The sequence below is a fragment of the Oryctolagus cuniculus genome, chromosome 3 (assembly GCF_964237555.1).
Source record: "Oryctolagus cuniculus chromosome 3, mOryCun1.1, whole genome shotgun sequence".
NCBI lineage: Eukaryota > Metazoa > Chordata > Mammalia > Lagomorpha > Leporidae > Oryctolagus > Oryctolagus cuniculus.
This window is the reverse complement of record NC_091434.1, coordinates 157730232-157758086: the sequence shown is the minus strand read 5'-3', so window position 1 is coordinate 157758086 and position 27855 is coordinate 157730232. Positions and strand designations below refer to the sequence as shown.

The 27855-nt window shown below is 38.8% G+C and overlaps 1 long non-coding RNA gene across 1 annotated transcript in view; it reads left to right on the top strand.

Moving 5' to 3' along the window:
- LOC127491661 (uncharacterized) overlaps window positions 1-27855 on the top strand; it is a 112593-nt gene that overhangs the window by 12593 nt on the left and 72145 nt on the right. The window lies entirely within an intron of this gene.

Genomic DNA, 27855 nt, shown 5'->3' with positions numbered 1-27855 from the left:
ATTATGACTTAAAATTATGCTTTATGTTTTTTTGTAACCTGTGCCATCTAAAAACTTATTCAAACTAAATTACTGTATTTTTTTATTCTAAGACACCATTTGGATAGAAAAGAAAAACTGCTACTCCATTTTATGACTACATCTCAGTTTTAGAATATTAAATGCATAAAAATGAGCATTTTGAAATCAAAGAAACAGCATGTATTTTTTCTTTCTGTCGGAAATCAAACTTGATTATGTGGCCCTTGCTACTCAAGTATATTCTGCATTTTTCTATTTCAAACTGTAGAATAGAAACAGAGAATTTCAACTATTTTCTAAACACAACAAAATAAAAGGCTTGATTCTCTACTGTGGAGAAATGGCTCTTGCCAAAGGCATGCAAGTTGGTTTTCCATCTGCACGTGTACCTGTTACGCTGCCTCTTGCCTGGGACCTTCTGCACTGCTATTTTGCTGCAGTCAATCATTTAATTTATTTTTGTATTTATTTGACAGGTAGAGTTATAGACAGTGTGAGAGAGAGAGAGAGAGACAGAAAGAAAGGTCTTCCTTCTGCTGGTTCACCCCCCAAAATGGCCGCTACGGCCGGAACTGTGTCGATACAAAGCCAGGAGCCAGGTGCTTCCTCCTGGTCTCCCACACAGGTGCAGGTGCAGGCACTTCGGCCATCCTCCACTGCCTTCCTGGGCCACAGCAGAGAGCTGGACTGGTAGAGGAGCAGCCGGGACTAGAACCTGTGCCCATTTGGAATGCCGGTGCGGCAGGCGGAGGATTAACCAAGTGACCTACGGTGCCGGCCCCCATCATTTAAGTTTGATTACTTTTTTTTAAATCATTCATTTTGTCCATAGGCATGTCAAAGCACAGGTTTAATTCCAGAATGGAACAAAAGCATATTTTTTGCCCAATAGTTTTATTTGAGAAACATGTTTGACTTCTCATTCATGTCAATCATTTTATGCAATGATCAGTTAATCAGATTAGTATATTTTCACTATTAGTCCCACTGGGTTAGGCGCCATCCACAGCAGAATTCCTAAAGGGCTGACAGAAATAGTGATTCCTGAACCCCACTGTCAACTGCCTGTGTTCAAATATCAAAGGCTGAGGCCAGTGCCCTGGCACAGCAGGTTATACCCCAGCCTGCATTGCTAGCATACAATCTGGGCACTGGTTCAAAGTCTGGCAGCTCCACTTCCAATCTAGCTCCCTGCTAATGTGCCTATGAAGCTAGCAGAAGTTGACCCAAGTGCTTGGGCCCCTACACACCTGGGAGACCAGGATGAAGCTCCTGGCTCTGGAATACGCATTTTTTACAAGCTCTGCAGGAGACTTCACATCCTCAAGTTGGAATGTGCTGCATAGTGCAGCATGGGCTCAGGAGATAGACTGAGTTTGCATCTCCTTTAAGAGCAGGATGACCTCAGGCAAATTAACTATTTGTGCTTTAGTTTCCTTGGTTGTAAAAATAGGATAATATTCATGTTATTCTATGAGGATGTCTTCAGGATTAAATGAATGCATATTTGTATAACACTTAGAACAAGGTTTGGCATTCAATGAACACTGTGTGCATGTCTTTCTGAAGTGGTAGTAGAGACTATGAAATAATAACATACATTCATGAACAAATACTCCTGAACTCCCACTACATTTGTAAGGAAAAGGATATAGAATAGAGAGGAGACAGAATGTGAGCTTGCAGCCAGACCGAATTTATTCAGAGAAAATAAACTCCCAGAGGTCGGCCAACTGTCAGTGTGCACGCAGACCCAACACGTGGCAGAGGGCCCAGACCCCCGTAGGCTGGGCCGTTTGTTTCTTAGGTGGGCTAGAAGTGGGGTAGGAGGACAGCAGGCAGAGGTGAGCTTCCCCATACAAATTCTTCAGGTGTGGCCCACCGGCTTCCAAACCTGGGGTAGAATGCAGCGGGGTGGGGTGGGAAATAATACAGGATGTGAGACTGAATTAGTCTCTTGAAGAAGGCAGGGGTAGCAAGAACCTAAAATGGCTGAGGCTTATGTCCTTGTCCCATCAACATTTGTATTGGCCCAGCCTACAAATGCTTGCATGTTAGGGGAGGGCTAGCATACAAACACCGTTGTATTCACCGTTTGTCTGTAAGGAGGTAGGTAATCATAGCGTCCTTCACTTACAGATGAGGAAATTGAACTGCCAATGTTTAGGTAAATTATGCACAGCTGGACAGCTGCTAGGCGTTAGAGCTGATAACAAACAGGAATAGCCAGGTTCCACAACGAACTCATTTAGCCTTACTGTCTCGGCACATATATTAATTGACAGGAATACTCAACTGACCAAAGATATGTTGTCTTAGTTAAGTGAGGATCTATTTGAGGTCAGGAAAGAACGAAAGAACATAGGATTCAGCCGGCGCCGGCGCATCAATAGGCTAGTCCTCCACCTTGTGGCGCCGGCACACCACGTTCTAGTCCCAGTCAGGGCGCCAGATCCTGTCCGGGTTTCCCCTCTTCCAGGCCAGCTCTCTGCTGTGGCCAGGGAGTGCAGTGGAGGATGGCCCAAGTGCTTGGGCCCTGCACCCCATGGGAGACCAGGATAAGTACCTGGCTCCTGGCTTCGGATCAGCGTGGTGCGCCGGCCGCAGCGCGCCGGCTGCAGCGGCCATTGGAGGGTGAACCAATGGCAAAGGAAGACCTTTCTCTCTGTCTCTCTCTCTCACTGTCCACTCTGCCTGTTAAAAAAAGAAAGAAAGAAAAAAAAAGGACATAGGATTCAAACTGAGAATGTAACTTGTGAAGCATTAAAAAGATGTACCACCTTTTCTTTATCCATTCTTTGGTGGATGGACACTAAGACTGTTTCCATTTTTGGCTATTGTGGATAGTGCAGTAATTTCTCATAAATGTGGGAGTAGGGGAGATGATTACCGCCCCCTTGAGGGTCTGACATAGATACTGTTGTATTCACAGTAAGTGAAAAGGCTCACAAGTTGCATTTCAATTAGACAAAAATTATTTCTTAGTTAAATCTTGTTTAAACTTCAGTAATCCAAAGATTAAACATCCTAATGCTGCCAAATAGCTATGTAAACTGAGTTCATGATCAGTGTCACCTGATAAGCAGGCTTTTTGGGGTTGAGTTTTTTTTTTTCCCCCTATTGAAAAGAGAAAACAATTCAAGGTGTGGCAACTATGAATAGTACATTGTATTTACATGAAACCTCTCTCTGAGGTGGCCAAGACTTTTATCCATGCCCACTCTCTCTCAGTTTTGGGGTGTGTGGTTAGGGGTGATGACTAAGAATGAAGACCAGGAGTGAATCAAGGCTTAGTCTCATGCTGCCATTTGTTCACATGTACAATGGGTGTTGCAATTACAGGCCAGAAGAGATTATGAGAGGTAATTCACCCCTTTGCTCCTAAAGAGAACTGTTTTCCATGGCTGTGTTTGAAATAACTTGTTAAAGAGGGAAGGAGAGGATGTCTTTAGTTAACTTTTTATGGTGTGATGGCTGAACACAAAGATGCCTAGCAATCTAAATTGAGGGATGGAGACAAGAAAACTAGAATTTCTAGCTGCTGTTTAATGTAAGAATTAAATTGTACATTCAGTACTCTTTCTTTCATTGTGAATTGTATTGAGCTTAAGAATTCATAAAATAAACTTTATATTATTTTTAAAAATATTTAACAGATGTATAAAAACTGTACATATTTATGGGATGCTATGTAATATTTCATTATACACATACATAATATAATATCCACTAATGGTAAATAGATTTATTTTTCCAACATTTAATATTTTATTATAGTGAAAGTATCCAAAATCTTATTTCTATGGTTTCTTTTTTAATACAGAAATATAAATAATATTATCATGCACATTTTAATTATATTGATTCTTCTAATTCATGAACACAGGATGTCTTTCCATTTCTTATTTTCTCTTCCATTTCTTTCACCAATGATTTATAATTTTCATTGTAGACATCTTCTTTGATAAAATTTATTCCTAGAAATTTTTTGTAGCTATTATAAATAGATTTCTTTCTTTATTTCTTTTTCAAGTGATTCATTATTAGTATATAACAATGCTACTGATTTTTGTACACTGAATTTGCATCCTACAAGTTTGCTGAATTTGTTTATTAGATCTAGCAGCTTTTTGGTGGAGTCTTCGGACCTTTCTATACATAAAATTGTAATATCTGCAAACAGTAGCAATTTGACTTTCTCCTTTGTAATTTAACTTTTATTTCTTTCTCTTGCCTAATTGCCTCTTGCCAAAGCCTGCAGTACTATGTTCAATAAAAGCAGTGGAAGTGAACAGCCTTGTCTTCTTCTAGACCTTAGAAAGTCTTCAGCTTTCCCCCTATCCAATTTGATGCTGGCTTTTAGCTCACGTATTTGGCCTTTATTATGTCAAGTTTTATCATGATGGAATGTTGAATTGTATCAGATTCCTTTCTCTGCATCTATTGAGATGATCATAAAAGTTTTGTCCTTCATTTTGTTGATGTGTCCTATCACACTTACTGATTCGCATATGTTGAACCATCTTTGTGTCCCTGGGATGAATTCCCCTTGATCACGTTGAATGATCTTTTAAATGTGATGTTGGATTTGATTTGCTGATGTTTTTGATGAGGACTTTCACATCCACATTTATCAAGGATACTGACCTGTAGATATCTGTTTTGTTGTTTTTGTGTCCATGGCTGGTTTTGGTATCAAGATAATGCTAACCTCAAAATGAATTTGGAAGAATTCAATCCTCTTCTGTTTTTTCAAAAATAATTTTAAAAGAATTGGTCTTAATTCTCAAAGAGTTCAGTAGAATTCACCATTAGTTGAAGACTGTCATTTCTCCAGGGAGTGATTTTTACCTCATTTGTCAAGGAATATTTGTGGTAGATGCATATACTAATTTCCTGAGTTTCTATTTTGTTCCATTGGTCTACAAGTCTATTTTTGTGCCAGTACCAGGCTGTTTTGATTATAACTGCCTTGTAGTATGTCTTGAAATCGGATATTGTGATGCCTCCAGCTTTGTTTACATTGTTTCAGAATATTTTTGCTATTCAGAGTCTCCCGGATTTCCATATGAAGTTTAGGGTCATTCCCCACCAAATCTGAGAAGAACGTCTATGGATCTCATTGAGTATGTAAATTGCTTTGAGTAGTACGGAAGATTTGATGATATTAATTCTTCCAATCTATGAACAAGGGAAAATTTTCCATTTTTTTGTGTCTTCTTCTATTTCTTTCCTTAATGTTTTGTGATTTTCATTGTAGGGATCTTTCACATACTCAGTTAAATTTATCCCAAGGTATTTAAAACTTTGTAGCTACTGTGAATAGAATTGATCTTACAAGTTCTTTCTCAGCCATGGCATTGTCTGTATATTCAAAGGCTATTGATTTTTGTGTATTGATTTTATATCCTGTAATTTTGTCAAACACTCTTATGAGTTCCAATAATCTCTTAGTGGAGTTTTTTGGTACCCCTATGTGTAGGATCATATCATCTGCAAACAAGGATATTTTGATTCCCCCCTTTCCTATTTATATCCTTTTGATTTTTTTGTTTGCCTAATGACTGGCTTAAACTTCCAGAACCATATTGAGTAGTAATGGTGAGAGTGGGCTTCCTTGTCTGGTTTTATATTTTACTGAAAATTCTTCCAGCTTTTCACCATTCAATATGATGTTGCTGTGGGTTTGTCATATAGTCCCTTGATTGTGTTGAGGTGTGTGCTTTCTATACTGAATTTTTGAAAGTTTTTTTTTTTAATCATAAAAAGATGTTGTTTTTCAACTGGGTCTCCCACAGGGGTACAGGGAGCCAAACACTTGGGCTGTCCTCCTTGCTTTCCCAGGTGCTTTAGCAGGGATACAGATTGGAAGTGGAGCAGCTGCTAACTGGGCCCATGTGGGATGCTGGTCTTGCTGGCGGTGGCTTTACCTGCTATACCACAATGCCATCCCACTGTATTCGAAGTTTTAGAACAATTACACCAGATAATGAAATACATGGTATACATATGGAAAAATAGCAAATCACATTATCTCCATTTTGCAGATGACATGATTCCATACAGAAACCAAAAGACTCCATCAAGAGAATTTCAAAACTGATTAATTTAGTAATTAATTACTAATTAATCGATACACAAAAATCAGTACATCAGTAATGAACTCCCAGAGAAAGAACAACATGAGCAATTCCATTGACAATAGCTACTAAATAGATAAATAAATGAAACATCTTGGGATAAATTTAACCAAGGCTGTGAAATAACTCTATAATGAAAATTATAATTACTAATGAAAGAAATTGAAAATTTCTAAAAAAAGTGGAAAAGCTGCCCATATTCATGGATTAAAATAACTAATTTTATTAAGATGCAAACACTACCCAAATTAGTTTACCAATGACTTTCTTCACAGAACTAGAAAAAATAATACTAAGATTCATATGGAAACACAAAGGTGTCGCTCCCCCTCTTCGTGGAGGAGCGACACTGAACCCCGCACTGTTCTTTTGTCTGCTCGGCCCTTCCCGGGTTTGCTGCTGGTTCTTCCCGGGTTGGCTACCGACCCTTCCACCTCCGTGGAAGGGCAGTTCCCCCTGCCACTTTCCCCACTTCCGCGGGGGAGCGGCACACCGCCGGCCGGCTCTCTCGGGGGCTGCACAGGTGTTCCTTCAGATAGATGTTCCTGGTGCATGTTGTCTCTCTCCTTCTTTATAGTCCTCTTCCACCAATCCCAACTCTGCTACCCACATGCCGAGTACGCTGCTCTCCTACAATCAGGAGCAGGATCAGCTCCTGCAGGTCATCACTCAAGTTGGCGAGAGGCAGCTGCGTAGAAGTTGTTACTCCCTTCTCAGCGCCATATTGTGGGAGAGCAGATGCATAGAATAAGTCTTAATTCCAGTAACAGTCTAGTCCGAGTTGCTCCCCACACAAAGGACCCAAAATAGCCAAAGCAATTTTGAACAAAAAAACAAAGCTATAGCATCACAATACTAGATTTGAAGTCATAATATGGAGCTATTGTAACTAAAATAGTATCATAGTGACATAGAAATAGACACCAGACAAGTAGAACAGAATATAAATCCCAGAAACGAATCCATGCATCATGCATCTATAGCCAATTTCCAAAAGCACCAAAAAACACGCACTCCTTCTTGACCTAGTGATTAGATCCTACCCATTATTAATGCCAGGTGGAATGTTGCCTATTGTTGGGCCTTTTAAGTGAAAGATATGTGAGGAGGTGGGTACAACTAACCAGAATAGAGAGCACAGGAAGAAAAACAAAGAAAAAATTATCACCTATTGACTTGGTTTGCCCCACTTGATATTTTAAAAGTAGATTGAATACATAATATGGAAGCCTTCTTGCCTGCCAATTTTGCTAGGCACTAGAATTGTGAAAATCGAAAGCAAGATCTCTGTCTTAAGTCTTTCACACATAGAACAGACATGCCATCAACAATGTGAGTATAGCAGTGAAACACTTCAATGCAGTTTATTACAAGGTGCCAATGGAGAATAGAAAAAGGAAAGATAGGAAAAGCAGCTTCAGGAGAAGACTCATGAGATGAAATGGAAGCTTTTCATGGGCAGGAGGAAGAGAAGGCATTTCAAGTAGAAGGAAGGGAAATTTCAAGCAGAGGACCCACATGTTCAAATATGAAAGCTTGGCATGAGATTGGCTTGTTGTTTTCTAGGATTAGAAATTTGTATCAAGGTACCAAGTACTATTGAATTATTGCTGTTGCCTGTGCTGTAGTTTATACAAGACTTGACCATGAAATCATTTTCCTGATGCTTCCTGTAATGAGGTAAAAGACCCTTTGCTGAAATTCTTAATGACTCAATTGATTAATAATGCTGATCAAGTCCTTGCACTATTCCCAAATTAAAGGACCAACTCCTCCTACCTAAAGTCTTGTGTTAGAACAAGAATGCTTCTTTGCTTACAGGTTATCTCTTGATCACTTCTTTGGTTCAAAATGATGATGATTTCCATACCCAACTACCAGAGTTCTGCCGTCTGAAACTTTAACATTTCCTTCAGAAGTTTTAAATTAACGCGATATAAATTTCACTACAGATAATTCGTGTATCTGTGGTACTTCTGTGATATTGCTCTTATTTGCAATATTTAAACTTAAAAAACCATTAAATTAATGATTTTGCCTGGTTAGTTTATCTGTAAGAAACTCATTGTAATGTTACATGGTTTGCAATTGGTGTGTGAACTACTTCAAAGAATTAATAGCACTCTCTATAAATGATGTGGGTTTTATTTTTCAGTATAGAAAAATAAGAACCTCTCTCAGGTTGTATTCAAATAATTGAATGAGAACATGGTTAAATACAAAAATGTTGACATATAAAATTGCAGACTTGGATTTAATTAAAAAGTGATAACCAGTATAGACTCTCATTGGCCAGAATAGGACACAGGACAAACTTGAAGTTGCTTAGTTCTCAAATGATGAGGTTTCACTGGCAAAGTAAGCCTCATTGGGTCAGAGTGAGTCAGCTCTTGAAGTCATTGAGCCATGTTGTCACCATTCATAGCTGTCCCCATTACATTTCCTTTCAGAATTAGGTCAAGCGTAGGCATTGACTGTGTGAGGTACAAAGTGTCCTTGCACAATAGATGGAATAATCGTCAGTGACATATTACCACCCCTGCCCTGGCCTCTCTCCTCTGTCCTTCTTTTCATATAGTATTTCTCCTTTCCCCACGCTGGTATTGTAGAGGCTGGCCAGGGGAGCCAGAGACATTAATTCACTCTGATGGGCAACTTGGATGAAATCCCCCTTGCTAGAGTTCTACAAATCCTCTGAAGGAAGGTACCATACCACTTTGCTTTGATTGCTTCTGTGTCTCCTTACTCCTAGCAGAGGGCTTGCATTTGTCAAATGTGAAAGAAAATGGCTTTTATTGAGTGTTTAACATACTTACAATTCTGGCTGGACTCTGTGCTTTCTCTTCAAATAAATTTTTTAGGGGGTGAGCATTTGGTGCAGCAGTTGAAATGTCATTTGGGATGCCATATCAGAGTGCCGGGTTCATGTCCTGGCACCTCTGCTGGCTGTAAATACACAAAATTTTGTCTCCCAATTTAAAAAGGTAACAACTACAAATAAATTTAGATTTTCTAGTATCAACATTTTTTCTGGTAACCAACATTCTACTTTCAATGCCTATGAGATTATTTTTTTTAGATTCTATATTGGCCAATATGAAATAGCCATGGACTTCCACATGAGATTCACTAAAGGAATTTTTGTCTACATGAAAGGTGGAGTGACACAAATATAGAGATGGAGATGGAGACGGAGACAGAGACGGAGATAGAGATAGAGATAGAGATAGAGATAGAGATAGAGAGACAGAGATATTCCATCTGCTGGTTCATTCCCCACATGTCCAAACAAGCCAAGACTGGGCCAAGCCCAAGCCATCTGGATTTACCACCTGGATGGCGGGGACCTAAATGCTAGGGTTATCATTTGCAATCTTCTAAGTGCATTAGAAGGAGCTATATTGGAAGTAGAAGAGCAGGGACTTGAACCAGTGCTCAGAAATGGAATAAGGACATCCCACGCTCAGCTTAACCTGTTGTCCATCTTAAGCCACAGTTTTTACTCTGATATGACTGTCCCTTTTTGGTTTGCTATGGGTGCAATTTCCTTCCTATCTTGTCTGAACAAGGAATCTAGGTTGAAGTGTTTTCCTATATCCTCCTTAGATCTCTTTTCAAAACTAATCACCACTGTCTCTCACACCCTTTAGGTTTGGATCTTAGTGAGATCTTGGAGAGTGGCAAGTATTCAGGATGGGAATGGAACTTAATTCACCCTCTGATCAGTTTTCTCACTCCCTTTTCCCTTTCTGTCCTCCTCCTAATCTAGTTGCAGAAAAGCTTTTTATTTCTCATTGTTATATGTTAGGACTTACCCAAAGTCACATCCTCTTCTTTCTAGAGGTGGCATCAAGGAAACATGATTTACAGTGAGGAATAAAAGCTCATTGATTTAATATTTTCCAAGTATTATACACATTGTATTTATTGTACCCAAGAGAAAGCTAAAGCTCAAAGAGGTCAAAGTAACTTGCTTGCAAAAGTGGCAGAGTTTACATTCAAAGCACAATGACAGCACCGTAGTTTGGAGTTTCCAAGTGTTTAATTCAAAGTTAGGAGCTCCTTATATCACTTTGCAAGTTCTACCACCTGATATTGCTCCTTATCAAATTAAAAATATAATTTTATAGAATTTCTCCAACCTCATACAATGCTTGGCACATGAGACCAAAAGCAATTGCCCAAATTAATTAACTTAACAAAATACAGCTTATGTGTGAAAATGAATTAATGATCAAGTGCAATTAAAACCTAAATTTGGATGCATGCCTTCCACTGTTCACTTATGCTGAGAAGATTTGTTTCTATGGATTTTATCTCTGATATAAAAACAATTGTATAATTATAATTAACACAATTTCTTCCTTTTGATTCTAAAGAGAAACTTTTTCCATTTGTAACCACTGACTGGGTTATAATGAAAAGGATCCATACTGTTTAAAAAGTAATTGACTTTACACTTTAAAAATAGAAATGTAAGATAGCAAATCATCTTTTAATAATTAAAGACATGATTTTTCACTATATAAAACAAATGGGCAATGAGATTGACTCTTCCTCTAAGTTGCCCCAGACTAGTGTTAAAAATGATATCACAAAAACTGTTATAAAAGAGAGTGTCTATGGCTTTGTCACCACCAGTTCCAACCCCATGCCAATTTTCTCCTTAAATCAATTCTCATATCCTGATTTCACATGTCCTCCACCAGCCAGTTCCCTGATGATTCTGCTGTACCTGCTGTTACTGGCCTACCTATGCCTGTTCAGGCTCTGCTGACCTGACACTTTCTTTAAGGTCACTCATCTACTGCCAATGCTTGTGGGTGGCTGAGCCAAGACTCACTGGTGCCTAATGTTTCATGGACATGGGCTATGGCTCTTGAAGTATTGTATTTGTCAGTACAGCCTACTCAGCTGTTCCCTATGCTGCTGATTCCCTAATCTCAAAGCACCATGAAGCTTCTCTTAAAGCCATAATTTGTGTCTACACTACACTTTTAATTCAGACTTTTCAATGTAAAACCTGTGAGAGCTAATCCAAGGCATAGGCTGAAAATAGCTTCCAGGAGCATCTCAGGCTCACACAAAGACCTCTGTTGCCATTCTTCCTGAAATTCTAGTAATATTTATAGCTGCCCACTATATACTACTATTAGATATCCCACATATTCTTTGAATTTAGCATTATCTGAGTGAATTAATCATATCCTCTCCTGTTCTATATGGATTTTCAATTTCAATAAATGAAACCACCTCTAAATCAATTACCTGCACAAAAAAACTGTGGCATTTATTGTGTCTTCTCCCTCAGTCTTGCCACTGTGCAGACCCACTTCCTCGAAAATCCTATTCTTCTGCTTCTTACATAATTCTTAAATCCTACCTCATGTCTGGGGATCCCTTTATGTATATATTTCTTCCATAACTGCTTCATGGTTTACCCGCACACTTTGTCTTGCCTCTCCCCTCTTATGTGCCTGCTACACTGGATAGCCAAAATAATTTATCAGAAAGTACAATATGATCATCAATTATTTGTTTAAAACACTCAAGTTTCTTCTTGTTGTTTTTAATTCCAACCTTAGTAAATGTCATGTTCTGTCTCACTTCGGATTTTTCCAAATACTGTCTCTCTATGCATGGAATGCTTATTAAATTTCTGTTGTATGAATGAACAGATGAATACCATTTTCCCAGAAAGAAATTCATTAAAAACCTTTCAACAAGCAAATGCCCTGAATCTATTTATCTTCAGTGGAAGTTTCTATTACATTTTAAATTGTATTTAATATTTTACAAAAAAGGCAGCATTTTCAAATGAACAATAGTTTTGATTTTAGTCCTAGCAGAAGTATTCAGCTATTTTTACTGCTTAAATGACAATGTGTTTCTCCTCTATCTGGCAGTATCACTGCCTTTGACTTGAGGGACACCCTAAAGATGCAGCCAATGCCTGTGGCAGGATGACAAATATAAACAGTGAAGGAATCACTGAACACCATTAAGCCAGCCAAGCCCCTCGAATCTAACCTGGCATAAACAGAGTGACAGATGTCACTGTCAGATTGCTCTAACATCCTTGATATGACCTACTGCTAAATGCTCTTATTTCATTTCAAAAAGCCTGAGTAATCTTTACAAGTTTGGACAGTGAAAAAGAGAAAATAATTTTATGACTTGGCAAGGCCAATGGCATGCAATTTATCTAGAAAGAGACCTACCTAGAAACCCCATCATTAGCAGGAGCATCTAGCTGCCATCTACAGGATGCTGGGTAGAGGCCAATTTTGATAATTACAATCAGCTTGCCCACTTTCCCTAATCAATTGCCTGACACACAACTCTTTTTTAAAATAATCATGATGGTCAGTATACTCCACAAAGTACCTACCTCATCCCAGAAATGGTAGCATTTTATGGGACAGTGAAGTATAATAATTGCTCCAGGGTGGGCATTTGGCCTGGCAGTTAAGATGTCGATTAAAACGGAGTGAGTCCAAGTTCCTCTCCTGATTTCAGCTTCCAGCTAATTCAGACCCAGGGAGATAGCAGTTGATGATTCAGCTGATTGACTGGGTTCTTACTACTCCTGTAGATTTAACCCACAAAACACTCTCCTCCAGTAGACTTCATCTCCAGTGGATTAGAGGAGCATTCACAGATCAAAACAATCTACCCACTTGAACATTTTGTAAAATAACATGATTTCCACATATAGACATATAACTCATTTGTAGAAAAATAGTTTGAAACTTTTCAACCCAGTCCAAGAAGTACTCTTTTGGTGCCTACCTTGAGCAAAGTACCAGGCTAGGCTATAAGGCAAGTGAATCAAGTTTAACTCACTCTTTAAGAGCCTCTTAGCGTCTTTTAAATGTGAGTGACTTCTTCAATGAGTTGTACTGGTTGTTATTTATTCTTTCACTGCAGGGGAAAAATTAGAAACAAATTAGAGACCATTCTCCCTTTATTAATTAGCTTGCCTCATTAAATGACCAAGAAATTAAAGCTATGAAAAGGCAGAAATGAGATCAATGAAAGTGATCAGTGTCTCATATTAATCCTCCGCATGCATTTATTTTTTTTTTAGAATCCATTACAGTGTGTAAATGGTCATGCCACTTCACTGATGAATAAGCAAATAAATGATTAAGTAACCAGAATTTGAACATACTGCTTTTTGAGATAATCAGTGGGCTTATAGTTGTTCCCCTCCAATTGGATAAAATCACTTGTACACTTATAAGAGACTATGAATCTCATGAGACAATTACCTTTCCTTTTCTTGAATAATTCCTGTCCCTAACTAGAAGATGTATGAATTGAGGAAAAGCGAATAGGATAATTCTATCACTGACAAAATTTCTATGAGGATGAGTACCCAACTCTTTCTTACCTCAAGTGTAAGAGACATGTATCTTAAACAAGTAAATACTAAACAAGCTCTTAAATCCAAACTTTAGCGTTCTAACAGTTGATACATTCTATAAGATATAAAAATTAAAGGAAATATTATAGATGTAAACTAAATAATATTCCTCTGAAGAGATGTTTTTGGATACATTGTCAATTGTATAGGAGAGTGGCAGTTTAGAGATGGAAAACCAAGATGAGTGAGTACAGTGACACATATGAAAAGGAGATTGATGTTGTTGGGAAAGGGGTGAAAAATTAGAATTATAGGACAAGGAATCTGATCTAATGGAATTTTACCTATGTTTTGAAAAAGATGAAATAAGGACCAAATCTCTGGAATATAGGAAATTTTAATTTCATTAAGTGAATGTGATTATTCAGAGTAGGCATTCCAAACTGATATATTTCTAGCTCTGCATACGTATTAGGGACTATGAGGATTGAGGGAGATTCTGCAGTTCTCTAAGACTAAAATCTGGGCAGTGTATGTGAATAAATACAGCAAAGTAGCATCTTCTATTTCTCATTCATTGGAATGATTTAGCATCAAAAATAAAAGATGGTGTCATATAAAACAGTTTTGGGTTTGTTTAAACCTTGGGTAGTAATTGTGTTTTGTATTTTATCACAACATGATCAAGTTTCAAAGTTAACAAACTCAATAGAATTAATATGAAAACTCATAAGGTGAAACCACACACTCAATTCTGTATCTTCTGCTTTTGATAAGTGTTATATTGAATTGTTTCACACAGACACAATCCTGTTTTAGGGTCTTGTCTTTTCTTTTCTTTTCTTTTCTTTTCTTTTCTTTTCTTTTCTTTTCTTTTCTTTTCTTTTCTTTTCTTTTCTTTTCTTTTCTTTTTATAGGCAGAGTGGACAGAGAGAGAAAGACAGAGAGAAAGGTCTTCCTTTTCCGTTGGTTCACCCCCCAATGGCTGTTGCAGCCGGCGCACCACGCTGATCCGAAGCCAGGAGCCAGGTGCTTCTCCTGGTCTCCCATGCGAGTGCAGGGCCCAAGCACTTGGGCCATCCTCCACTGCACTCCCGGGCCATAGCAGAGAGCTGGACTGGAAGAGGAGTAACCGGGAAAGGATCCAGCGCCCCAACTGGGACTAGAACCCGGGGTGCTGGCCCCGCAGGTGGAGGATTAGCCTATTTGAAATGTTTTCTTTTTCTGGTTCACAGACCAGTATTTAGTGACATCTTGTACATAAAGAAACAGCTTTAAAGAGGCCTGTATCCAATAGTTTCCTACGGAAACAACAATTACTTGAATGTGTCTAGCATTGTATCCCAAAGAGCTACACTATTGAGGTTGGGTCAGAAACACAAAGAGGAAAGTACTCCAAATACTACGGATGAACTGGCTCCCACCTTGCTGCAACTCAAACCCAGAGACTATCAACAGAGGTGCCCCAGCTGTTCTGACCTGCCTGAATGAAACAGAAGAACACAAGCCAGTTTCAAAGGGAGCCAAGGATCAGAACCTGCAGAATTTTAAATAATGAGTTATAAAGCTTCATTTATCACAAAAGACCCAATGGCTATTACCAGATATTGAGCACAGGTACAGCGTGTTTCTCTTAGTAACGACTGGAAACAACCAAGTCCTTATGAGTGAAGGGATCCAAAGGAAATAATACAGCCAACAAAAGACTTGAGGTTTACTTTGGTGCCTTTGATGCAACTGTAGCAGGAATCATGAAAGTGAAGGGAATGGTTATTATTATTGTTAGCAAGAACAGTGATGGGAAACTTGAAGCAGACTTTTTGTTCACTTTTTGACGCTCTCCTCAAATCTGAAAATAACACTACTTGAAGGTTGCCATAAGTCTCTAATTTCCTTTTTCATCTGGAATAGATATATGCAATGAAGACTTAATAGACAAATATGGCAACATAAATTAATCATTATTTCCTTTCCTCTAAAAATAACTAAGAAAACTGAAGATGAAAGTTCAAATTCCATTCTCAGTGAAATTAGGAGGCAAACTGCAAAATAATTTTAATTGTTTCTAAAGATTTTCAGTAGAATGTCTGAGCCAAACTGAAGGAAGTAGAGAGAAGCTAAGTAGGTAAGATTCCAGAAATTTCCAGAAAATAATGCATTTCCTGAAGGTGAGGGGCATATACTGATGCACCAAAAACTGTGCCCTTTAGTAGGACAACAGCTGAGAGAACAGGAGATGCCCGAGGCTAGAAATCTCACATGACTGAGTCATATTCAGAGAAGCAGAGATCTACTACATGAAAATACCACTTGCAGGAAGAGGGTTATTTTCATGGTAACTTAGAAGAATGCCTTTAGGTCCTGAAGAATAAATATGCTGAGATTCTACTCAGCCTCATAAGCGAAGAATCACTTGAAAATAAACGTCCAATATGTTTAAAGGACAACAACTAGTAAAAAGCTGACATAACTCATGTCAAGGCAGTATAAAAAATACTTAGCATATATATATAGATGCTATAAAGAAAATGTCAATAAAATTTTAAACAAATCCTTCCTATCTCAGGAAAAATATTGACATGAGAGCAAATGAAAAATAGGGCCAAAATTTTTCTGTGAATTTAAACAAAACAAGCAAATGAGATTTAAAGAAGCTATTGAAACTATGAAAGAAAAGGCAAGGACACAACCAAAATGTCAGAATTCAGAAAACGTATGGCAAGAGGGTAGGAAGAGAAGGAATCGTGCTGACTAAATTCGGGTGAAAAAACAGGAAAAATAGAATCAACAAATACACAAAATATGAAAAGGAGTGGAGAAGCAAATAGCCACAGTGGAAAATATAGTAAGAAGGCAAACAACAAAAAATGAAGTAGATAGAAATAAGAAATATAAAAAGGAACTAAAATTAAGTTAAAGAGAAAATACTCAACAAAAAAGAAGACAAAGGTGAAATAAACAGAGAAGTTCTCAAAGAAGTAAACAAAGGTTAGTGTAGAGAATTTTAAAAATTAAAATTTAAAGAATGACAAAGAATATATTATGTATATACATATATATATATATGTAATAGTACAGGCTTTCAAAAATATCAAGGAAAACACATGAAACAATACTTTGCAAATATTTCAATTTTTTTGCACCAAGACAAATTTATCTTTTAATTTCAGTTTTTCCTGCAATTTTTTGGAAGTACTTCAATATTTAAAGGCCACACCCTGTGCTCAATCTAAAATAGTCACTCCTGAAAAATAAGGGAGAAATGATGTTAATTTACAAAGAAGGAAGGTTGGTTTGCACAGCCACACAAAGTTACATTAATTTTAAAAGATGACCAAAAAAATGAACTTCCTCTGTTTCCAGAGAAATGTTAAATATCTTGATCATTTTTATGGGTTTAAAATTTAGTGAGCTTCTGGCTATAATGTAGCATTGATCCATGATCAAGATTGGCTTCATTTTTTATTATTTTTTTAAAAAGATTGTCTATCACTGTGAAAGCAACTTTGAAGATGAAATAATTTTTTAGAAAAACATAATATCTAAAATTGTCTTAAAGAGAAAAAAAGAATTATAAGACATTCCCAAAGATTAAGCAGAGAAAGTTATCAAGAAATCCTATGATATTTAAAACAAAATAAAACAAAACTAGTGTGATGGCGAGCGTTGTGGTGGGGTGTGTTAGGATGCCACCTGAAATGCCAGCTTCCTACTGTAGTGCCACTTGGACTCGTGACTGCTCCACTTCCAATACAGCTTCCCTGCTAATGTGCCTGAGACAGCGCTGGAGGGTGGTTCAAGTACTTGGGCCACTGCCGCTCCTGTGTGAGACCAGGATGTAGTTCTAGACTCCTGGCATTGGCCTGGCCCAGTTCCAGTCATTGTGGCTTTTGGGGGAGTGAAATGGTGGATGGAAATTCTCTCTCTCTCTAACTCTGCCTTTCAAATAAATAAATAAATAAAATACAAGGCTTAAATATTTTAAGAGGGAAATTCTACAAAGACTAAAGGAAGAGAATTCCGATGGTATCCACACTTTTTCAAATCAGACCAGAAAGAAAAAAGGAAAACTTCTATTGCCAAAACCTAACCAAAGCCACACAAACAAGGATAGAACTCTGGATTCATGCAAAAATGTAAGGTAAAAAATTCAGTATAAAATTTCAGTGAAAAGAATCCCACAGCATACTTGTAGCTATCCCTTTTCAAGAGAGGTTAATTCTAAGAGTACGAGTATTTTAAGTCTTATATAATATTTCACCATATTGATAAAAAGAAAATCATATGATCATGCCACAGATAATAAGAAACACTATCCGGGCTGGGGCTGTGGCATAGCAGGTAAAGATGTCAGCTTCAGTGCCAGCATCCTATGTGGGCACTGGTTCAAGTCCCAGCTGCTCCACTTCCAATCCAGCTCTCTGCTATGGCCCAGGAATGCAGTGGAAGATGACCCAAGTCCTTGGGCCCCTGCACCTCTATGGGAGATCCAGAAGAAGCTCCTGGCTCCTGGCTTCAGATCAGTGCAGCTTCAGCCATTGTGGCCATCTGGGGAGTGAATTAGCACTTGGAAGGCCTCTCTGTTATTTCCCTAAAAAGGCCTTCTAATCTCTTGTCTCTTTCCGAGCCTTCAGCGACTGCTAAGACCTATATGTTGGGTCATTTGATAGTATCCTGTAGATCTCCAACAGTGCTTTTTAGTTTTCTAATTTCTTCTTGTTTTTGGTCTGAATGTAAAATTTCCGGAGATTTGTCTCCTAGTCCTGATATTCTTTCTTCTGTCTCACCAACTCTGCAGGCTTTCCACTGCATTTTTAATTTGATCTATTGAATTCTTCATTTCTAATATTTAATGTGATTTCTCTAAGATCTCAATTTCTTTTTCTTTTCTTTTTTTTTAAATTTTTTTTGACAGGCAGAGTTAGACAGTGAGAGAGAGAGAGAGACAGAGAGAAAGGTCTTCCTTTTTCCATTGGTTCACCCCCCAAGTGGCCGATAAGGCTGGCACTGTGCAGCAGTGCTGCACCGAAAGGAAGCCAGGAGCCAGGTGCTTCTCTTGGTCTCCCATGGGGTGCAGGGCCCAAGCACTTGGGCCATCCTCCACTGCACTCCTGCACCACAGCAGAGAGCTGGCCTGGAAGAGGGGCAACCGGGACAGAATCCGGCGCCCCAACTGGGGAAAATCTCAATTTTGTAGGTAACTTTTCATTTTTATCATATATATATTTTATCATATATATATATATATACATATATATATATATATATATATAGTGAATTTGCTTCTGAGTAATCCAATGAACAATTTTTTGAATTCCATTTCTGGTATTTCCTCAATCTCTTCATCCTTACCTTCTAACATTGAAAAGTTGTACTGTTCATTTGTCTGCTTTATTCTTATTTCTGGAATTTTTGCCTTTATTTTTTGTCATTTGTAGTTTTTTTTTTCTTGTCTGAATGCTTTTACCTTTGGTCTGTGTCTTTGTGGCTTAGTGGGATGTCTACACTTAAGCCAATCTGTCTATAAGGAAATTAAGGTATGCCCAGAGCAGCTGTCTGTGTGTGGTCCTCCCAACCAGGTTCGTGTTGGTGGCCAAGGTGGGTTTTTCGCTGTGGTTAGGTCTGTGGTTTGCAGGCGCACAAAGCACATGCCTGCTGCAGCCCCACTCACTTCTTCATAGTGGTGGGCCTGGAAGGAGAGTTCTGCAGGGGTGCTCCCTGTCCCCTCCTGTTGCCAGGCAACTGGCTGGGTGCAGCTGCTGCTAGGAGGAAAGAATTCTTAATTTGCTGACTGGGTGGGGGACAACACAGGAGATGGGGCCGTAGCTACCTGCCTGTGTTGTATGCTCATCCCCCGCTGGCTGCAGGTCTCTGCTGTAGCAAGGAGAGGGGAGAGAGACAAGCCACCTCCCCCCACCGCACCTCTGTGTGCTTTTAGAGGGTCCGCGTGGAACTGTAAAAGCAGTTCACCAAGTACTTTCTCCCACTGTATCAGTAGTGCTGTGGGCCTGTGGATTTCCCTCTCACCTGGTTTGCTGGGGTGGGTGTCTTCCTCCCTGGATCCAAGTTTTGTTGTCTTTTGTTGTGTGTTTGCTCTTTCTGCACGGGTCTGCACATTCTGTTTTGAAGAGTGTCTTTCTTTCTGCAGTTCTCCTGCAGCTTTATCCTAAGAGTGTACCTTATCCCCTTTATAAAATATTAATTTTGCCTGCCGTGAATCAGACCGTTCTGTCACGATTCTGCTAGCTTGGAACCTCCCAGGAAGACCTCTCTCTCTCTCTCTCTCTCTCTCTCTCTCTCTGCCTCTGCCTATCTGTAACTCTGCCTTTCAAATAAATAAATATTTTTTTTAAAAAAAGAGAGAAACACTATCTAACAAAATCAAAATGCATTCAGCATTTATAGAAATAAAGAAACTGTCATAACATTACAAAATATGTCTACCTCACCTTAAAAGTAAATATACTTATTTAGGAAATGTTAAAAATGCTTGGGGACAGTGCTGTGGTGTAGTGGGTTAAGCATTCACCTGTGGTGCCGGCATCCTGTATGAGCACCAGTTGGAGTCTCGGATGCTCCACTTCTGATCCAGCTCCCTGCTGATGGCCTGGGAGAGCAGCAGAGCATGGCCCAAGTTCTTGGGTTCTTACACCCATGTGGGAGAACAGAAAGAAGCTTCTGGTTCCTATCCTGGTTCGGATAGGCCCAGCTCCAGCCACTGCAGCCATTTGGGGAGTGAACTAGCAAGTGGAGGACATCTCTCTCTCTCTCTCTCTCTCTCTCTCTCTCTCTCCCCCCCTCTCTGTAACTCAACCTCTCATGGGAGCATTAAAAAAATGCTCCCATTAAAAGCAGGAACTAAACAAACATACAACTATACCATTCATCAGTGTGTTCCCTCTCACTCCAAATTTACCCCTCAGCTCTGGATCTGTAATAACGGACCAGCCTCATTTTTTTGTAGATATGACTTTTTATTTGTTTAATATATAGTATACATTGACCCACCTGTATTTGAATAATAGCACAATTATATTCTGCTGTTGCCAGGATTTTGAATACAGCTTCCAGGCTTGTAAAGCATTTCTCCATTATGGGAGACACAAAGTTGAAATTTGTCATTTGAGGGCACCACACAAGCACTGCAGGAGGAAGGGAGCTTTTGTTCTTGCTTCTAGAAAGTTCTCACTGTGTGTTCTGTCATCAGCATGTTGCGGGGAGGGGATCCTGGAGGGAAGTCTACCTCAGCACTTCCTGCAAGACTCACAGCTGTTGCCTGATGACCTCCTGTCCCTGGCCTTTGTGAAGTGGAAGCAACACCTTGGTCCTGTCCTTGTAGCACACTCTGTGTCTACCACCCACGAGTCTCAATCTCTCTGCAGTTATCCAGCGGCTTAACTCGCTTGGACCCTGAAGGTTGTTTCTTGCTTGCATTCCTGCCACGGTTCACTGCTTGCCCCTTTGAATCTACTTGCACTTTAGAGAAGGGATTCCTACTTCTCCCACGGCTATGAACCACAGATTCTCCACTGAAGTCTGATACCCAGATGTGGGAGACGCCCCTTCTAAATTTTCTCCTCAAACCTGGGTTACCCTTTAGAGTTCTCTTTTTGTCTTCATAGTCTTCGGTTGTAGTTTACTTAGTTCTTTAAGTTAAACTGTGTGATTTCTATCACCTGTTGTGATCATTGAAGTTACTAATGTAACTAATGTAGTGGCCAATGTAGTTAGAAAAAATTAAAGACATCAGATACAAAACATGGAAAAAAAAGTAATACTAGAAATAGCTATTGATGGCTTCATTGTATACTTAGAGAATCAAAGTAAAAACGCTATCAAAGACAATACATTAAATCACAGGATATAAAATTATCTATCACTGACTTCCATATGTAAAACTAAATCAGAGAATATTTAATAAAAGAGAAATACATTACAATAAATGCAAAAGGCAAAATTCCTAGGAGTAATTTCAGAGATACAAAACTTATATGAAGAAAAATTCTTGTCATATAATAAAAACTTGAACTACTGTAAGATGGTTATATTCTTTATAGTAAAACTTGGCTGCCTAACAATTTTAATGTTATTTTTAATAAGCTTACTGATAAACTAGTAGGTGAATATAACATGATCAATGAGCATTATTAATATTTGTTCACCGCTACATAAGGTGATATAAACTTTCATCAAGAGTAAATAAGACTAGGCAATAAGAGAATAATGAGAAGGTTACATCCAAACAGGCATTAAAGCATACTTCAAAGAGTTGTAAATAAAATAGCATTGTGGCCAGTGCCATGGCTCAGTAGGCTAATCCTCCGCCTTGCAGCTCCGGCACACCGGGTTCTAGTCCCGGTCGGGGCACTGGATTCTGTCCCGGTTGCCCCTCTTCCAGGCCAGCTCTCTGCTGTGGCCCGGGAGTCCACTGGAGGATGGCCCAGGTGCTTGGGCCCTGCACCCGCATGGGAGACAAGGAGAAGCACCTGGCTCCTGGCTGCGGATCCGCGCGGTGCACTGGCCGCAGCGCGCCGGCCACGGCGGCCATTGGAGGGTGAACCAACGGCAAAAGGAAGACCTTTCTCTCTGTCTCTCTCTCTCACTGTCCACTCTGCCCGTCAAAAAAAAAAAAAAAATAGCATTGTATCATATATAACCATACAGAAACACCAATAGCACACAATAGAAATTTCAGTAAATGACAAATGTGTGCATGTGTCTTTAATATAAAACAAAAAGCATTCCAAGTTAGTGTGAAAAACATCCACTATTGAGTTAGTATATTGGCCATTGGTGTAGCAGCTAGAAAAAAATGAAATTGAGTTCATGTCTGATACTACATAACAAGATAATTTGCAAAGGCTAAACAATTTTAACACTGAAAAAAAAAAATGCTAAAAATACTAGTAAATCCCCAAAGAATTATCTTATAACCACAAAATGAAATGACTTCTGAAACTATTACAGAAATTCCAAAATGCACAAGACAATAACCCAGGAAATTCATTTCTGCAAAACTTAAAGCAAAAAAGCAGAAACCGTCTGCATTATGAATACACAATATACAAAGTCAAAATTCATAAGAAACTGGGCAAAAATTCTTTTAATCCATTTCATTGGTGAAAGGCTAAGTTTCTATGTACATAAAGAACTCTCTTTAATGAGTAAGAAAAATAATAACACCCCAGAAGAAAAACAGATTTTATGGACAGATGCTTTACAGAAAATGAACTATTCCCAACTCTTGAACATGTAAAAATATCTTCTTCACTCATAATAAGATAAATACAATTGAAATTACATAGAGATATACTTTGCCTGGCAGTTTGCAAACTACAATTTCAAAATTAGGTAACACCATTAGGATGTGGAACACAGGTCCTTTCATACATGGGTCATAGGATTGCGAATTGGCACAATATTAAGGAGGGGCCTTTTAGCACTGTATATTATCATTGGTTTGTATCCTTCATTCCAGCCATTGCACTTCTGGGAATTTGCCTGAGAGGCATATAGGCAAATGAAGATGTACAGGAATATGCAGGTAAAACATTAGGACTTGTTTCTGACAGCAAACAACCTAATTTTCATCCATACAGAAGCAGTACAACAAAGTATGACTAATGGAAAAGTATTTAAATATTTTTTATAAAGGAAAGTCTTATTTGGCATTGTTTAATATGCTGCTTGAGATGCCCTGATCTGCCTAGTTCGAGTCCCAGCTGCTTTGCTTCTGATCCAGCTTTATGTTAATGCATACTCTGGAAGACAGTAGTAGGTGATGGCTTGAATATTTGGGTCTCTCTCATTGACCTGGGAAACCCAGATTAAGTTCCATGCTCCAGGCTTCAACCTGGCCCAGCCAGAGCTGTCGCAGGCAAGGGTATTTGGGAAGTGAACTAAAGATGGAAGTTTGTATCTCTGTGTGTATGCGCATGTGTGTCTGCCTTTCAAAAAAAAAAAAAAAAAAAAAAAAAAGGAGGGGTGGAGCAATGGAAACTCTCATTATTCACAGAGAAAGATCTTCAAAATACCTTCAATAGAAGAGAAAAAAGTAACAATTCATGACAATATATTACACTGCCATCATGTAGTAATATGTATGTGTTTTCTTTATTTAAAAAATAATCTCTGAAAAGAAGGAATAAACTGTAGGTGTGCTTACCTACAGGAAGAGGTGATTAAGGGAGGGAAGAAAACTTGTCACTGTGTACCTTCCATACTTTTGATACCTGCTCTATGATTATTAAATACTAGCTGTTTAATAAACGACGCAATTTTTAAAGCTGATATAAATACTCCCAGACTGCCACAATACTGCAAAACTGAATCTCCTGCAAATCCAGCGTGGTTGCGCATTTATAAACCTGAAGTGGCACAGGATACATTGACAACTTTGCGTGTATTCCTTGGCCTCTGCAAGTTGGGTTCCACCGAAACAGCCCTCAAAACTCAGTAACAGCCTCCTAATCCCCACAACTAAGAACCACTTTTCAATCCTCCTCTCATTTGGATTCCCTGCAGCATTGGATGCTGCTGCCCACCCCCTTCATGACTGAAACACTGCCTCTTTGTTTACTGCTTCACTGTCTGCTAGTGCGCTGGCCCTGAGTGCCTGCAAAGCGCAGGCTGTCCTTCCTAGCATTCGCTCTCCCTGCGTCCTAAGAACTACAAAATAAGGATACGACTTTTTAAATTTTCTTTCCTGATTAAATGTCTTATGACCTCTGACACCGGATAGACGTTGTGTTACTCAATGTCTCAAGCTTCACTTGACCAAAGGACTTGCCCAAAACTGAAGATCCTCTTTGGTTGAAGAGGCGTAGAATAACTAGGATTTTATTCCTTCATTCCTTACAGTTTCTATTCTGTTTGCAAGGTGCCATAGAAAATGCTTAGAAGCCCTAGAATTGGGACAGGAACTTGGGAGGCAGTGCAGAGGCACAGCATCTGCTGCATCACCGGGGTTCAAACCTTGCCTCACTCCTTTCTACCGTGAAGCCTTGAGTGAGTTGTTAAACAACCTGGATGAGATACTACAGCTGTGCATGTCTTGGTCTCTTGGGCAGTATTCGTGAGGTACTAGATGTAACATCACCTTGAACCTTGTGTAGCATCATGTTCTTGAATCTAACAATCCTCCATAGAAGATGCTGGAAGACTAAATCCAGGGTCAGAGACCTTGATTCCAGTCTCATTTCTGCTACAATGTCTTAGCATTTTTTTTTTAAATTCATCTTGCCTCTTTATAAAATAGGAGGTTGAAATAACTCCAAAATTCTTTGTTGTCCACATAATTCGAAACACCAATTAGTTTGAGGAGCAATTTCTTAAGCCTGTTTGCCTCAAAACCTGATAGCCAAAGTGCTGCTTTGTGCATAAATTGGAAAGCTTTTCTAAAGGTCAAAAATTAATAGCTTCAGAATATGTGAAACATGAAGCTTTGCTTCATAAAGATGTCTTCCTTATTTTTCATTATAGTGATCACTTCTGTTAGTACAGAAAAAGAATCCTACTATAAAAAGATAATGTGGTCCTATAGTTGAATATTTATCTAATACATATAGGCACTTAGAAATTTCTGATATTGGAAAACAAAACCAAAACTGCCTAGATTAGAAATAGGTCAATCCACACAAAATCACTTATGTTGAAAATAATGATTCTTTTGACATCACTGAATAAAAATTTTAGAGTTAGATATATATTATCTCAACATTTTTTGTAAATAAATAGCTACTTATATTTCATCCTTCAGTCCCCTTGGAAAAAAACTATGAAATTCTATTTTTTCCCCAACTGATCCACTTCCCCAAATGCCTGTGATGGCCAGGGCTGGATCAGGGCCAAAGCCAGGAGCTGATAACTCAATCAGGTCACCCAAGTGGGTGGCAGGGATCCAAGTACTTGAGCCATCATTGCTCCAGTCTCAGGGTGCACACTAACAGGAAGCTGGAGTCCAGGAATAGAGCTGGGGCTCTACCACAGCCACTCCGATATAGGCTGTGGCCATCCCAACCAGCAGCTTAATGACTATGCCACACTAGCACCCCTGGGCTGTACCTTCAATATGAATTCTCACTTAGTTTTCATTCCTAACATAGTCCTGAATCCTGGCTTCTTTGACTTCTTTCTGTTCCACTGTTGTCTATATCTTCACGTTTCAACCTGGAAGCAATAAACTGGCCAATCTTGATCTTTTTCCAGTCTTTCACAGTTCACTGCCAAGTACTTCCTCCTCTAAAGCACTTCCTCTTTTTTTTTTTTTTTTTTTTTTTTTTTTTTTTTTTTTTTTACAGGCAGAGTCAGACAGTGAGAGAGAGAGACGGAGACAGAGACAGAGAGACAGAGAGAAAGGTCTTCCTTCCATTGGTTCATCCCCAAATGGCCACTACAGTCGGCGTGCTGCACCTATCTGAAGCCAGGAGCCAGTTGTTTCCTCCTGGTCTCCCATGCGGGTACAGGGCCCAAGCACTTGGGCCATTCTCCACTGCCTTTCCAGGCCACAGCAGAGAGCTGCCCTGGAAGAGGAGCAACCTGGACAGAATCAGGTACCCAAGCTGGGACTAGAACCCAGAGTGCCAGAGCCACAGGTGGAGGATTAGCCTAGTGAGCTGCTGTGCCGGCCTTAAAACACTTCCTCTTAATACTTACATCTCTAAAACTTACCATGATTTTGCTATTAGTTTGTTAATAAGTCTAAATTTCCCTGCCTAGCTGACAAAAGCCTTTAGACTTGGGCCTTCCTTAACTGGTTCAGCTTTTTCTCTTACTGCTTTCTTCTACATTATGCTCTCTGCTCCATATAGTTCATTTTCCTTATGGTCTGTGCACAAGCAGGAATTCAGTTCTGCTTCCTAAATACCTCTTTCTTATAGTCTGCATCAAGCCCCCCATGTTACCCACTCTTTGCAACACATAAAACTTTATCTTAGAGTGCAGGTTTATATATTTACTGATATTTTTCTATGCATTTACTATAAATAACTCAGTTTCATGACTCAAATTATTTACTAACTTCAGAGAGCTTGTGACTTGAATTTAAAAATCAGTTCTTCTATTGAACAGTTGTGTTTCTCTTGTCATTTTCCAAGCCTCACAGAGTTATTATAAATATTAAATAAAAAAAAGTGAAAGGCTATTTTGTAAGCTCTAAATGCAAGGCCAGTAGAATAGTTATTAGTTTATTTACATTTATAGAAATCTATCGCTTAGAGTGTCACATAAACAGCAAGAAGGTGTGTAATAAGGATATGGGATATGCTTCAAGAAGACATAAAGCAAATATCTAAATTGGAAAATAGAAATACTTGAATTATATGTAAATCTCCTGGGACTAACATAGTTCAATAGTAACTACTGAATTGGGTGGCATTCTTCCAAGAAGAAATTCTCACATAAAAATGATGGGACACTGTTTATTCCAGCGCTCCCCAAAGAAACATTAGTATCAGCTGACTGCACCCATGGCAAGCTACAAGAGACCTGCCCTAATTGCATTGTGTTTTCACTGATGAAAGATCTATTTCGATGAATAGGGAGAACCTAATTAGGGCCTCTTTGCAGAGTAATTCAAATTCTATATATTTTTCTCTGTGACCATGCTGTGTGGTATTCACAGGCAACCACTTTGAAATCAGTGAAGCCTTGACCTATTGGGGAAGTTTAATGGGAAATGCTAATGGCCAGGAAATGTTAATGAGCTGGGAACATATATCCTATTTTAGCTAAGACAAGACACATCATAAGAGAATAACTAACATTAAAACTCACAGTTTGGTTGCAAAACTACTGTACAATAATTTAAGAATGAAAGACTGAAAAGAAGAGCCATAAAGCATTTTCCAAGATTATTTACTTACTGAAGTATGTTTTGTGAGAAACAGATAAACTAAGGATTCTTGAATATTCTCTTTTAAATTTCCTACAGTGATTTTGTACTGTTATGATTAATTCAAGACTTACAAATGAAGTAGTAAGTGAAGTTTCAGTATATCTATGGAAAGCTGAGGTTTTTACTGTCAGCTACCTATCCATCAGAATTTGGGTTTCCTTTCTGTAGCTTAAGATTATTGTGGAGAAACAACTGCTCAGATAGTGGTTACATGTCCAAGTTCCCCTTTATCCAAGTAGGATCACGTGATCACTGCTCCACAGTGAAATTTCGGCAGAAACAATCAGTTTCTGGCCAAGGTACTGAAGAAGCAAACGTGCTTTTTCTTGCCCTCCTACTGAGAAACCCTGAAGGACTGGTGAAGTTACCAGGTGGAAGAATACATGCTCTGAAAAGTCAGGATGAAGGAAAACTCCCATTTGTCAACTAGG